This window comes from Musca domestica, unplaced genomic scaffold, assembly GCF_030504385.1.
Source record: "Musca domestica strain aabys unplaced genomic scaffold, Musca_domestica.polishedcontigs.V.1.1 743, whole genome shotgun sequence".
NCBI classification, from domain to species: Eukaryota; Metazoa; Arthropoda; class Insecta; order Diptera; family Muscidae; genus Musca; species Musca domestica.
This window is the reverse complement of record NW_026712392.1, coordinates 56,555-70,597: the sequence shown is the minus strand read 5'-3', so window position 1 is coordinate 70,597 and position 14,043 is coordinate 56,555.

Sequence of the window (14,043 nt, the reverse complement as noted above, 5' to 3'; positions counted from 1 at the left end):
CATCTTGTTCTACATTTCGAAAATTGTTTGTGGTTAAGAGAGAGCGAGAGAGAAAGGAGAGTGGATACAACAACTCACAAACGGGGATGGTAATCTGAGGGCATGTGCACTTAAGCAGTACAATTTTACCAATGTGGGTACAATAGTGATGGTTTTAGTGGATACTTTTTGGATACATAATTTAGTACCGTATATACGACCTCTTTGTTGGTCATGAATGTAAAATACCCTTAACCTCTCAAGATATGTTCAAAAATGGAAGAATGAATCTTAATCGATTTTGGTAAAATTGTATATAGGATTTCTAGTGGCAAATCATTGTCATAATATCAAAATCATATTAGGGCTCCTAATCCATTCGCGAAATGTGATGAAGATATGATGGCTGGAGTTGTGGTTCGGCTTTCTCAGAACTATTTTTTTATATTCTCCACCATACATAGTGGAGGGTAAATTGAGTTCGTCATTTCGTTTGTAACTCATCGAAATAATAATTTTAGATCTAACAAAGTGCATATATCCTTGATGAGGGTAAAATTCTAAGACGATTTAGCCCTGTCCGTACGTCCCTCTGTTGTAATTACGCCAGAGTCAAAACAAAAAAGGATATAAAGCTTAACATTTTGCGCAGATCAGTCTTTTGTCTGCAGACAAGTCAAGTTCGAAAATGGGCTATATCGTTCCACGATATCGTATACCCCCATATAACGGTACCCCAATAGATTGATGATTTTAGCCTTCACTCAATAACCAATTTTGTACCACATAGTACAGTTATAGTACACATAGTCAAAACCAGGTCCTTTTCTCAAACACATACATCAACAATGACATCCATATCAAATTTAAGGATTTCAGCTCTATTCTTTCACCCAATGCTACATTAAGTACCATTCAGTACTTTTCGTCCAATTATAGCACACATTTCCGAAACTACCTCCATATCTCAATCACTGATACCAAGAGAGACCTCAATACAAAATTTGTGAATTCCAGTCCCATCCCTTCACCCAATAACTAATTTAGTACCATTTTGTAATTTTCGTCGAATGTAGCATGCATTTCCAAAACCCCGCCAATTCTGAAGCTCAGATATCATCTCTAATCAAATTTCCGGATTTCGGCTCTATTCCTTTACTCTTTACCAAATATAGTACCATTCAGTAATTTCCGTACAATTATATGTCCAGGATACACATGAACAGCGACCCAAAAATTTCTAAATTTCCATCTGTTTACCCAAAACCAATTTGTACCAATTATACTATTTAGTATTTTTCGTGCACTGGTAGTACTGATATCCAAAACCACCTCTTCATCACAAACCACTAATAGGGACCCAAAAAATCGAAATTCCACCTTTATCCTTTCACACTAACGTAATGCGTTCCAAATTTAGTACCAAACTTACTTTTCGACATTGATTCTTATACCAAATTTCAAGTTTTATTCTTTATCCGTTCACATAATATCAAATGGTATCATTTTAAAAGTTGAGTTCCATTTTAGAACTTTTCTTAACCATAGAGTTCGAATTTCTAACAATACTTTAGAACACCTATTCGGCACTTCATCAGTAACTCTCAATCCGAATTTCTGAATTCCAGCTCTATCGGTTCACCACAATTCTAATGAATTTCTAAAGCTTCCTACATGCCACAACACACTCCCACAGTTACACAAATTGTAAATTTCAGGACTCCATCCTTATCGGTTCGCCTATGTACAAATTGTGCCAAATTTAGTACTATATGGTATAGAATATTACGGATTTCCAAAACTTTCTACATAACCCAATCCTACACCAATTTTCCGAATACAGGCCTATCGGTTCACCACAATTCCAATTTTTCCAAATTTGGTACACATTTCCGTAACAATTTACATTTTACAGTCCAATAGAAATCATTTTTCACCCAAATCGGTTCAATCAAATCCTAATTTTTCCAAATTTAGTACTATTTAGTACGTCTAGTATTCATTTCCAAAGATTCCTCAATACCATAATCCCACACTCCCACATTAACCCAAATTGTAAATTTCTGGACTCCATCCCTATTGGTTCGCCTAAATGCAATTTGTACCAAACAGATGAGTTCGAATTTTCAAAACTTCCTACATAAATCAATTCTACACTCCAACAGTAATCTTAATTCCTAATTTCAGGGTTCCAGCTCTATCGGCTCGAAATTGTACCAAATAAAGTACCATTCCGTACATTTCGTGTACAAAATATGGTTCGTGGAAAATTTCCTCCATATCTAAATCCTACACTCCGCCAGTTAATTTAAGGAATCCAGGTCCATCCGTTCCTCCAAATTCAAATCGTACTTAATTTATTACGGATTAGTACTTTTCGTATACGTGAGTACACATTTCCAAAACTAACTCCTTACATCCACTCTACTCCTTAACCTTGATTACCATTCCAAACTTCAATTTTTTGGATCCAACCGTTCACATGATACGAAATGGTACCAAATATGGTACATTTTAGTAGTATTCGTACACTCATAGTACGGATTTCCAAAAACCCTTTCGTACCATCATACACTTCATCATTGACCCTCGTTTCGAATTTAAGAGTTACATAGGGTACTATATTTAATACCTTCTTCGTACCTTTCTAGTACGAATTTCCAAACATCCTGCCTTATCTGACCTTTTCGGACCAAGAGTGTCAATCGCCCAAAATTTGAACAAATCTATTTGAAGAAGAAAATTTCTGATAAATCGCTTAGTCAGGCAGTCAGTCAATTACTTTACTCTTTTGTTACATGTGGATATATAATTATAGATATATGTACATATCAAATAAGTATCTCAATTAACGTAACGTATTTTGACAATTTACAATCGTGGATACCTTTATTGTTACATTTGTTGTACTTTTCTGAATTTTCCATCCCCGTCAAGAGATTTTTCTTTTATTTGCCAATGTATTTATAAGACATCGATGGTGGTAATGGCACGAGAGAGAATGTGTATCTGTGTGTTTGTGTTTTTGTTGTGTACATTCGAGTATTTTACGAATGATGTTGTTTGCCATCCAAAACATTTGTAGTTCGCATTCTCAGCCAGAAAACAAAAGAGAAAAACAAAGGCAGACATCCCCCAAATGATTTGTCTCGAACAGGGTTGCCCTACCACCGCAATAAAGGGAGTGAGAAAATCCAGCAATAATTTATTTTATTGCCCAATTATAACTGCAAAACCCAAATCCGGAATGTGGCTAATAAAGAATGCGATTAGATATGGTTAAAAAATGTTAATTCACGTTAACTGAAATTTTAGTTGTCATTTACGGGTTTTATTTCAGTTGTGAGATTATCTCGATTTAAAATTCCCGAAAGTCAATGAAAGGAGATTAAAAAGTGTTTTAAGTTGTATGTAATGGTGCGTTTTATTGAAACATATTTGATATGAGAGTTGGTCTAATTGCCAACATAAGTCCGATATGTTTAACAAACCTAATCTTTCGTAAAATGGGCAGGTGGACACTGAACATGATAAGCTGGCACTTTAAATCACATAGTCAGTAATTATGTTGCTATCGGCGTGTATGCGTAATAAACGTGTTCTTTTTTAATCGGAGACAGATAATGGGAAATATATATTTGCGTTTTTTAGATTGGGTAATCGGTAGAATTTAGATCCTTAACAACATTTGGTCAAAGAACCCACAATTGGAAATATAGATTTCTTTTCCTTGGTGACCTACTGCTTGATAAAGAATATTTTTGCCTTTGATGTCATTCTTCTAAAATGACGATGAGTTGCAGATTTTTGCACAAACTCACACAAAGTACGGCGTTAACCCTAAAATATGCTTTTAATGTACATATGATCCCTTGCAGGTAAGTTGTAACTTTTTATGTCTTCTAAGACCTATACCAGAATTTTATCGAATATAATTTTGCAGAATATTTTGACTTGCTACGATCCCGTTTAAAGGAAGTTTTTAACCACAAAAAAGGACCAATAAGACCCCTTTCGCTTGATGGTTAAAATCTCCAAATTAAATAATTAAAAAATTAAAATACATGTAAATTATTAAATATACATGTGACTCCTTCCTCTCCCGTCTCCCGTTAATTATTGAAAATTCAATTTCACTACGTAAAAAGAGTTATTTTTAAGAGCTACAAGAAAGTTTAAAAAGGTATGAAACCGTTATTTTAATTCGGCTGGTATTTCACGAAAAATTGTTTCACTGTTGCCATTTAATACTTCAGTTGGCTTTAACATAGCCCCACAAAAAATAGTCTAAGGCGTTAAATCGCAAGATTTAAACAGCCATCAGAAAGTTCCGAAACCTAAAAAAAGTGTTCAGCGAACTCACTTCACCTCTATAAGTCCTGTGTGGCATGCGACGATTATATCCAATAAAAGTTTGATATCTTCTCACGGTAGCAGCATCTTTGAAGAAGTACGGCACAATGATGCCACCAGTCCATAAACCGTACCAAACTCTAAATTTTTCTGAATGAATTTGTAGCTTTTGCATTGCATCTGACTGATTATCATTACAACATCGATAATTCTGCTTATTTAGGATCCCATTGAGCCAAAAATTAAAAAAGGGGTCAAACAATGGAATAAACGATCGATAAACTTTTCTAACACAGCAGTTATTTTTATAATCTCAGAAAATATGGCTACTGCCAAAACGTGTCTCATCCAAATTATGGTTTTAGACCTTAGGTCTCTTTGGACCAAGTCCGTTTCAGGACATTTGGAATCGATAGGGGTGTCCGTCCATATGTCTGGTTGGTTGTCGCGCACGATAACTCTCGATGGGAGTATCCGGTTTGGTCCAAACTTGACACATCGTAATATTACTATCAAACTGAGATCGAGTTCGGAGGTGGGCCGCCCCCACAAAAGTCGACAATTTCAAAAAATATTTTACTGCACAGAAAGAGAAAGGATAATCCGATTTTGCTCCAACTTTGCAAATCGTAACATTTGCATCAGTGCTATATCTGTCCACTCCATCAAACACATCCTTCACAAATGGTCAACTTTTTAAATAATTAAACTAAAATAAAATGTGATGAAGGGGTCCGATTGTCTTCAAATTACACATATCACAATATTTTTATTAAACCAAGGTCTAATGTGAAGATGAAATATATCGGTCGACTTTTTCTGGTACCTCCTCCTCAAAATGTCACCATTTTGAATATCTATGAAGCTCATAAAACATGATATTAAAACCCGATTTCATTCAGACTTAACACATCTCATTATTTCTATGACAACAAGATCTGTTATAAAGATGGTAGGGATCGGACAATTCCTTCTGGTACCTCCCGCACAAAAGATTTATCTTCAAATTTCACACATCCAAACATTTTTTGCTAACACAAGATCCGCTGGGAAGATGATATATATCAACGAACCCCTTCTGGTACCTCAACCTCAACTGGTACCTCTTTACAACTTGCTATATCTAAATATTTCGCTCATCCAGAAGCCTGAGATGAATATGGAATAAAAGTGGATATAAATGTTCGATTTTCTTGTAATTTGCTCATATTATTTATCTGTATTAGACGAATCATGGAAATGGAATACTTTGGTGGACTATATCCGTTACCTCATGCACATTTTAAAATTTTCTAGAAATTATCACATTTCTCATATAAAGTGGAGGATATTTTTATTTTGGGTCCGATATGAAATGGACAATATTGGCCCATTCATTCGAAACCTAATCTTTAATCATAACATAACAGAAGTCAAAATATATTTAAAAATTCGAATCGGAAAATCCGACTGATACATTTTAAACGAAATAAAAACTGAGGAGGAGGAGTTTCTTTCTTTTGAAGACCTGAGGAAAATTTTCTATCTAAAGAAGATTCCAGATCGTCTTCTATGTTAATAAGACATGTGAGATCTTCTAAAAGTGTACACCTTGAGCAGTTGTTCTATTTGTAAAAAGGCTTATATTCATAGAAAACACCCAGATGTTCTTCTTTTCTTTAGAGAACCATTTAAAATTCCTTTAACTAGCCACGGAACACTATTTAGGCCTAGAAATGTTATCCATTTATAGAAGCCTCTCGAAGACCTGCAAAAAACTGCTTTCTATTGTAGACTCGCTACTGTATAGATTTTCTTCTGACAGTCCCTTGGATATGCCATCAGTTGTTATATATTCTACACCACATAGTGGTAAGGATATTATGTCTTTGCGCATTTGTTTGTAACGAGATAGACCCATAGTTACTTTTTAGGATCTTCATAGAATCACGTTCTGAGTCGATTTATGCATGTCAGTCATTCTATGTATCCTTGTGAAAAAATGCAGTTCTCATTTATTATCCGATTGAGATGAGATTTTGCAAACACTATTTGTTTGACCCAAGGACGAACCCTTTTGAAATTGGTGATAATCGGATCGGATTTAACCGATCTCGGGTTAATTCTCCACCAAATGGCAAATATCAGCCCAAATGACCTGAATTTTGGAACATCTGGCCGAACTTCAGTCTAGAAGCAAATACTTCGAAGTCGGAGAAAATCGGTTCAAATATAGTTATACCTTCCATATATATGTTTAATCCGATTTGGGGTTTTAAGTCCCTCAAATGCGTAATGTGCACTACACAAGAATGATATTTGGAACCGGTTATCAGATACTGTTCGAAAATACTTCTGTCAAATTTTATAGAGATCGGTTCAGATTAGGAGATAGATCCCATATGTATCTACAACAAATGGCCAATATCAGTCCAAAAATTCTGCATTTTGGTACATCCGACCGAACTCTGAGACCAAATTATAACTGCTCTAAAGCCAAATGTTGATAGGTGTTATGATATACTTCAAATAAACTCCTTTGTTACGGGAACTCTACTAAATATGCATAGTGGTGTAGGGTATCATATTTGGTCTACTGGTCATAGATGGGTCTCGTCTTTTTTGTTTTTATTTACCACGAAGTATGGTAACCCTAAAATGATGCTCCAACGACAGCGACGTTATTCTCAAATGTATCGTTTGCTTTGTTGTTGTTTTTGTTTGTATTGTACCCGACGTCGTTGTTGTCGTCGCCGTCGTCTTCGTCATTTTGTATCTAACCAACCAACCAACTAACAAAACACGGGCTTTGCACCCAACAGTCTCGTTGGTGCTCATTCAGTTCTTATTTGTAAGCGTAACGTTCAAGTCGTCGTTCTCCAAACGAGTAGCACCGTTAACATTTGTCGTGTGCGTGCGTTCGTTTGTTCGTGTGTGTTTGTTTGTGTTGCATTCTCATTTGTATTTTGGTTATTATTACTACATTGGTGTCGTCGTCGTTCTCTCTCTGTGTGTGAATTTTATATAGAAAGAATTTCTAATGGTGTTGTTGTTTTTGGTGCTACTACACAACAAATAAACAACAAACAAAGAAGAAAAAAAGAAACAAAGATGAGGAGGAAATAAAATTTTCTTCTCCCAATGAAATAATTTAGAAAAAAAGAATTTAACAAAAAAAAAAAAAAAAAAACATTTTTTGGAAACCAATTTTCGTGAAAGAAAACGGAAAGGCTTTGCCATTTTGGTGATATGAATGTGATTTTTGTGCGGAATATCCTGTAGGTTTTTGATGACTGTGTAACGGATATAGTCTCCCCAGCAGATACAGAATCCATTACCCAAGAGAAAAAAAAAAACAGAGGCAGGATTTGAGAACAAATAAATGGAACGTAACACAAACAACGAATTGCATGACGTTTCAATGGAATAAGAAATGTCAAAATTTTGCTGGCATTGCTAAAATAGAAGATGAAATAAAAAGTAATTTTGTTTTAAAAGTGCAAAAGAAATCTGTAATTTTGTAGTGAAACAAAAATTATTAGCTATTGAAAAATAGTCTTTATTGCTGTTGTCGGTCTTAACGTTGGGCGCCACCGTTGCCACAATAACATAAATTTCATTCACTCTGCTCTGCTCTTTGCCAATCAGAGATAGAGAGAAACTAGAATTTTAATATAAACAAATTCAGTTCGAAAACAAATCTAGTGGAAATTACCAATAAATTAAATAAAAAAATTAATGCATACATAATTGTTAAAATCGATATATAGTGAATATATATTTATGTAGCTGGTTTTTTTGAAGTTAATACCAAAATAGAAAAAAAAAAGTATAAATTTGAAATTGATTGTGCTTCAAATACGCATATCTACCAGTAAATAATATTAATAAAGTGTATCAATAACAAATAAAACAACAACAAAAAAGGTATCCAAAGTTATACATTTTATACAGAGGCCAGTTAACAAACACTCCTCCAACTCCACCTCTCCATTTGGATGCTCTGAATTTCTTTCAACCCAGCAGTCGGAAGCAGAAAAAGGTAAGCCCACAGAAAAAAAAAAACGGTAGAAACAGATGCATTAACCCGAATAAGGTCAATACTTCTTCATCACCACCACCATCATCATTGCAATCAACATGAATGAGGTGCGCCGAAAACCCACCCACCATGCACAGCATTGCTAGTAACTGGCATTTCGGTTTGACCCAACTCCAATACCCCTTTTACAGCTGTTTTCTCAGCTGAATTCTCTTCGTTTGTTTAACATTTCTGGTTGCCAGTGAAATCTGTCATCTGTCAAAAGTGAGTTGTGTTTCGTGTTTTTCAAATCAACAGAACCAGTATTTGTTGAATTTTCAATTTTGAATAAAAGCGGAAACCATGAACAAAGTTATATAATTTTTGCAACCAACATTTGGGAGAATATGATTACAAAAAAAACAAGTAAGCAAAGGCTACAGTCGAGCGGGGCCGACCGTTGAATACCCTACAACACTATAATAAACGATACAGTTTATATAGGCGAGATACTTGAAAGAATTCCACAAGATATTGTGACAAATAATAAAAGAAAACCATCAGGTTCCGTTCTCTAATTTTCGAATAATAGCAACTTAAACTAATTTGCTCATTTCCAATTTATTGGTAGATGTTGCACGTAAATGGTCTTCCTAGATCTGGAACCAATATTTCCCAAAGACCTATAATCTCTGAGAAGTGGCAAAAGATTAACATTTTATTGGTTTTTGACTGAAACGCATCTATATGAGATACAGACATTTGACTATATTCTTCCACGAAATCAGCGTTAACGAAATAGTCAGAAGTGCGTCTTTCCTGTATTTGTGAATTCTCCAAAGAGTCACTGGAATGGACATTTTCGTATTTTGTCTACAAAAGTTGGCAAACTATTTCGCACATTAAATATTTTTGGATGGCCATCCAAAACTGCTTGACTTTTGCAATGCCCGGTAACCCCCATTCAAATGTGGATCGGACAATAATTACGACCTGCTGACAATTTTGCATTTTTTTTGGTCCATTTCAACCCCTAAATATATGGCGATCATCTCCAAAAAGAGTAGGCTTCTATTCTGACCCTCATCTGATCCCCATGCAAAATTTCGTTAGGATCGGGCCATAAATGTGATCTGTATATGATATCCTGATATCCTAACTACTTAGTTTTGTTAGCTGTAGAAATATTACCAAATGTTTAATTCAAAATGAAAATATGACAAAAATATGACAAAAATTGAAAAAATATGAGAAAATTTTAAAAAATCAATATTTTCATCTTTAGAGAGATATTTTTATGCGATTTTTTAGACGTTTTTTCTTTCCTGCCAAGAGGCCATTCTGAATTAATGAGAACTGTCGAAATCAGTTCAGCCGTTCTCGACATATAAGAGATTTTTCAAGCATATCTTCTTTGATAAACATATATATCGCACATATTTTGCTATATATCTGATTTCTTGGATGTTAACATCAATGTAAAGATCAGAAGTAACCTTTGTGATTTCGCCGGGATTTATAATATTCGCGGTTTAATGAAAATTTTTGAATTTTTTCAACAAAAAATATATGGTCTATTTTAGCCGCTAAATATTATCCGATGACCACCCAAATTGGTAGGCTTCTTCCCCGCCCTAAACTCTAGCTACATGCGTCGTCGATTGGTCTATAATTGCGACCTGTATAGCTACTGCAAAATCCGACATTTTTTCAGTATTTGGTCCATTTCAACCCCTTAACATTTGGCGATCATCTCCAAAAGAAATAGGGTTCTATTCTGACATTAACCCCACCTACATTTTTAATTTCGTGAAGATAGGGCCATAATTGCGACCTGTAGCGTGATTACAAATTAACATGGACAGACGGACAGACGGACGGACGGACGGACGGACGGACGGACATACATAGCTAGATCGACTCAGCTCGGCGAGATAGAAAGATCCATATATACTTTCCTATGTGGGAAATCAATATTTCGAGGTGTTACATAATTTTTGGCCCAATCAAACTTATAATACCCCCAACACATAGTGTTGTAGGGTATAAAAAAAAATAAAATAAATAAATAAATAATAATAATTCGTTAAAATTTTTTTTGAAACCCCATATTAATATAAAGAAGTAAAAAAAACATATTAGTCCGGCCGGGAAAATCATTCTCCATTTGGATAGTAACATTCATTCAATACCAAATTTCAAAATCTGTTATTTTGGTCTATACGGAAACGTGAACCTGTATAGACAATTAGCTGTCGGGGGAACTTCAAATAAAAGTTTTAAAGCTATTACGTTAAAAAAGTGGCTAAAATCACCAAAATACCGAATATTGGGGTACAGATATAATTGGAATGGACGAAGTGGAGTAGACGAAGCCTTGAACCTGTTTGATCAATTTTTCTGCTATAACAATTGACGATAGTCCAAACAATTCCAATAAAAAATTGACATAAATCATCAAATTAAAGAATGTCGGGAGGTACAAATGGGGACAATACCTGAACTTGAAACTATATAGGCAATACTTTGAAATTGATATTTACTACATATAACCTGAACGGCAAAATTGGTTCAAAAATACGACCAAAGAAACACACCCAAATTCCTTAAGGGGCTATTTCAAATGTGGACCCATATTGCCCTTTTGTCATACCAACAATTATACGGACTTAAAATACAAGTGACCCAAATTTGTGGAAAACAGCAACATCAACAGAAATGGTTCGAAAAGTAAAGATGCGACTTGATCGAAACCGCCGTCGCAGTAGCCGAAAAATGGCTCGTAAGCTAAACATATCGCAATATTCCAGAAAATCGACTCAAAAGAGCTAAAGAGTTGCTTCGCATGGCCGAGTTTGGTTTTCTCCGATGAGAAAACATTCGTTGTCCAGCAGTTTGTAAACAAACAAAATGATCTTGTTTACTTGTCAAGAGGTCAGCTGAAAATGTGCACCTTCGGTTAGCCACCAGAACTCAAGCGCCGTCCATGGTTATGATGTGGGCCGGCATAGCAGCCGATGGTCGCTCTCCGCTCGTATTAATCGACCGTGGCATCAGAACAAATGCCGAATATTAAGGCGAAAATATTCTGGAGGTTGTATTAAAGCCTTGGTCACGCAAACATTTTGGCCGCAGACCTTGGACCACAGTACTTAGCACCATAGCACTCAGCACGCGCCACCCGAGAATAGTTTCAAAATAAGTTTCCTCGCTTCATTTTCAGTGCACAATGGCCACCAAAATCTCCGGATACCAATCCGTTGGACTATTGTGCCTGGAGTATTTTGGAAAGCAAGGTTGTCACAAAAAAATACCGAAGTGTCGATCACCTCAGGCAAGCCCTTCGCCGGGAAAGGACCAAAATATCGCAGAGCAACATTCGGGCAGCGTGTGACGGTTTCATTCGCCATTTGATGGCTATAATTCGACCAATTCGAGCAAATCTAAACTTATTCTGCAATTTGGAGGTATTTCCGACATTTTTTGGTTTCATTCAATAAAAATTAAAAAAATTTAAAAATTGTGGGCCATGTCGGTCCACGTTTTCGTATAGCTCCCATATAACGGTACCACCCGACATTCGGTATTTTGATGATTTTAGCGACATTATTTGCCGGAATTGTTTCAAACTTCGTATTTGAAGTTCGTAATGGGCACTACAGCCTATGACATAAAATTTCTTATGCAGGTCCACGTTTTCGTATAGTCTTCATATAACGGTTTTCATTTAAGTGGTAGTTTTCGGAATTTCTTTTGAAAATTTTCAAGTTCCTTCAAAATGGTGGAGGGTATTTAAAGTTCGACCCGGGCGAACTTAGCTGATTTTTTTACTTGTTTACTTGAAGTAGATCACATCAACTAAGAACTTTATTTGAATGCGTATCATTGTTTTAGAGTGGTCACAATTTGGGATCTATATCCAACTCTGAATCGATTGTCAACAAGCTTTTTTCCGATGCTTTTGTACGTCTAGTCCCGAATATCATTGCTGTATAGTGCATTATTATATTTAAAACAAGTTAGCAAAGGCTATAGTCGTGTGGGGCCGACTATGTTATACCCTACAACACTACAATATGTTAGAAGTCCCCTTATGTCCAAATCCATATTGAAAAAATTTCGCTTTTGAAATTAGGATTTTGACTAGGGACATTTGCCCAATATTTATGCACTCCGTCGGGCTGTTAGTTGTTGTAGTCCATTTTACAGCTAAATATAATCCAATGGTTATCCAAAATGCTAGAATTCTTCCCTGTCCTTAACTCTCTTCACAAGCGTGTCGATTGACTTCAATTGTGTGATCGATATTTGGCTATATTCGTCAACGAAATCAGCATTAAAAAGCCAGAAGTTCGTCTTTTGTGTATTTCGGATATCGCATGTAAGTAGTGCTGGTATTTTTTCACACAAAATTAGTAGTCCATTGTACCCGCTGTTCTAAACTCTAATTTTATGCGAGATTTCGTGTCCTCTGATTTCTATTTGTGACCCTTATAACGGCTGGAAAATCAGGAAAATTTTTAGTTGTTGGTCCATTTCAAACCCTAATATATTTCGGACATCGTTGAAAACAATAGGCCTAGCCCATCTGAGCCCAACCCTACCCTTGTAAAAATTTCCTTTGTATATACACATTGTATATATTTCGCTAAATATATGCGATATATTTACTATCCGCATCTACGTAACGGTCAAAATTGACGTGTTCGTCTATTTTTGATTTCGCCGGGATTAAAAATATTCGCGGTTTAATGGAAAATTTGACTTTTATTTAACACAAATGTTGTGGCCTAATTCAGCCCGATGACCATCAAAATTGGAAGGCTTCTGCCCTAAGCTCTAGTCCCATGCTAACTTCCGCTTCAATTGGTCTATAATTGCGACCTGTAGAGCAACTGCAAAATCAGGAATTTTTTCAGTTTTTGGTCCATTTCAATCTAAATATTGTACGATCATCTCCAAAAGAAATAGGCTTCTATTCTAACCTTGCCCCACCTCCATTATAAATTTCGTGAAGATCGGGCCATAATTGCGTCCTGTAGAGTGATTACAAATTAACATGGACAGACGGACGGAGGGACATACATAGCTAGATCGACTTATTGGAGGAGTTTCATCAAATAGATTTGGTTGAATCTGAAAAATCTATCCAATTTGGGCTATATTACATATATAATGAACAATAACTGTAAAATCGGACGAAAATGTATATCGAAGGTACATAAATATCTGAATTTATCGCGATAAAATTTTGCAGAGTTATTTTCGATCTGCATCTTATGTCCGTTATCATTGTTGTGGAGGGCATACTACTCATGTAAGGGACTTTAATACAAAATCGGCTGAAGCATATATAAGGAAGTAATAGCTATATTTGAACCGATTTTCACCAAAATTTGAAGTACTTGATTCTAGGCTGAATAGGCTTGGACCAAGCCAATATTATTTGGAAAATTTCATCGCAGTCGGATAGTAAATTCGATTTGCAATTTCTTCATAAAAATACATACACAAACATAAATACAGGCGGACTGACATCAAAAAGTGATTCTATGAAGATCCTCAAAAGTAATACCATTACCACCATGTGGTGTAGGGTATAAGTACTACAGAAAAAATACATAAGATTATGGAGGTACAGCTAAATATAGGAATGGGACTAGCTCTTCTTTCATTATTTACTGGATTTTTCCTGTAATTATTTTTTGTGC